This window comes from Gavialis gangeticus, unplaced genomic scaffold (genome assembly GCF_001723915.1).
Source record: "Gavialis gangeticus isolate Ggan-Ray unplaced genomic scaffold, GavGan_comp1, whole genome shotgun sequence".
NCBI lineage: Eukaryota > Metazoa > Chordata > Crocodylia > Gavialidae > Gavialis > Gavialis gangeticus.
In genome coordinates, this window is record NW_017729025.1 from 87,276,653 (window position 1) to 87,278,532 (window position 1,880).

General features: G+C 42.3%; 1 protein-coding gene across 4 annotated transcripts in view; it reads left to right on the forward strand.

Annotated features, from left to right (window-relative positions):
* The window catches only part of NUMB (NUMB, endocytic adaptor protein), a 66,116-nt gene that overhangs the window by 22,875 nt on the left and 41,361 nt on the right, over positions 1–1,880 (forward strand). The window lies entirely within an intron of this gene.

Consider the following 1,880-nt stretch of genomic DNA (forward strand, 5'->3'; position numbering starts at 1 on the left):
CTCCTCCCCATCCCGCCTAGGAAACGGCAGGCTTGCATCCCATGTCCCACCGCCCTCCTCCCCAAGTCCAGCACCCCCCGCCCCAGCTGGGCAGCTTATCCCAGCCCCAATCTCTCCCTCCCCTGTGCCCCTTCTCTCCTCCCCTGCCTGCCCACTCCCTTCTGCTACACTTTGGCCCCCAGCATGCTGAGTAGCACACTGCCACCGCCCCAATCTCAAGCTCCGAGTCCTGTGCCCAAAAGCAAAAGCAACTGGGAGGGCACCGGGAGGCATTGCTGAAGTCCCAGCCTGGAGGAGGAGGCCCTGCCTCCAATTGCCACCCACCCCCTCCTTGTAGGCTGGAACTCTGCCAGCCTGCAAGGGGAAACCCACGGTTTCCTGCTTCAGAGGGAAAATGCGTGTTTTTCCTATTTTCCACACAAAATGGAAAAACCTGCCTGCTCATAGCTGCCCCAATTATGAATGTCATCATGACTCTAAAATATTTGAATCTGTGGTATAGCTGTGACTTAAAGGGGTTATATTTACTTAATTTTCTGCTCTGTACCCCACCCCAACACACACATCAGTCTTTTGCTATATGAATATCTTATTTTATGAGGTTAAGCAGCAATTTGGCTGCTTCCATTTTCTTGTATTTCCCGTTTTTTATTTTTCCCCTTTTTTTTTTTTGTTCTTTCTGTCATTCTTGGCTTTAATTTGCTTACTGAAATCTTTTTAGTTTAAAATGTCTTAATTTTAAAATCTCATTTTAAATAATGTTGGATAAGTTTTATTCTCTTAGTAAGAACAAGACTTGAATAGCACCTTGCTCATTTTAAGATCAGAAATGTAGTGTAGTCTGCACAAAACAGCTTAAATCGCAATGTGATTTGGCAACGTGCTGTTCATTTTAGGACTTTTTATAGTGCTATTAATTGCTCTTTGAAATTAAGTCAACTTGAAGTCTAGCGTGTTGAGGTGCTCATTAGCAGTTTTTTTTCCACATTCAAGAATGCCCTGCATTCTTCAGCAACTTGTGGAAACTGCATTACATTAAAAACAATAAAGGAAAGGTTAATCATCTAATCTGACAGGGCCTGAAGACTTGTACAACTTAACTAACTAAAATTGCTTCATTTTAATACATGCAAGTGCTATATATAACCCTTACCTATTAAAAGAGTAAATTACCATTTTACAACTTACTGATGTCAGTGATAAAAAATATCCATTTCTACTAAGAGTTAGAGCAGCAAATAAATGCTGCATTTAAAGGTTGAAGCACTTGTAATTAAATGAGAAAATAGTGTTAAGGCTTTGCAAGAGAGCTTAAAAGTGATTAAAATGTGTATCTGTTTAACTGTGGAAACAGCAGTTGTCACTTTGCCCATTCTACAAAAATAATCCCTCAGCATCGTATCTGACACACTCGGTCTATAGCAATAACAGTCAATCTTTTGGCCCCACATGCCTAATCTAACGTGCAAGTTTGCGTTGTCCACCCGTAGGGCTCCCCACGGGTCTGGACATTTGGCAGTAGCAGAGTGGTGATTAATGCTGCCACTGTTCCTGCACCACCAAATTTTAGGACCTGTGGGGAGCTCTGCAGGCTGGATGACGGCTCCAAGAGCTGGGGGTTGAGCATCCCTGGTCATTCAGCCTCAGACTACTGTAAATTTGCTTGTCCAGATAAAATTTCGTATACAAGACGTGGGACATTAAAAATGAGTTACTCAGTTTGAAATCTCTCTATGGTGTGGTCTGTGTATTGTTTTTTGTTTTTTTTCTTTGTGACAGCCAAACTATAAAGAGGTTGAAACCTTTGGAAATGTTTGTTTGGATGGTCTCGATTTTTAGTATGTAGAACCAAGTCTGAAAAATGACTGTCCTCTCCCCCC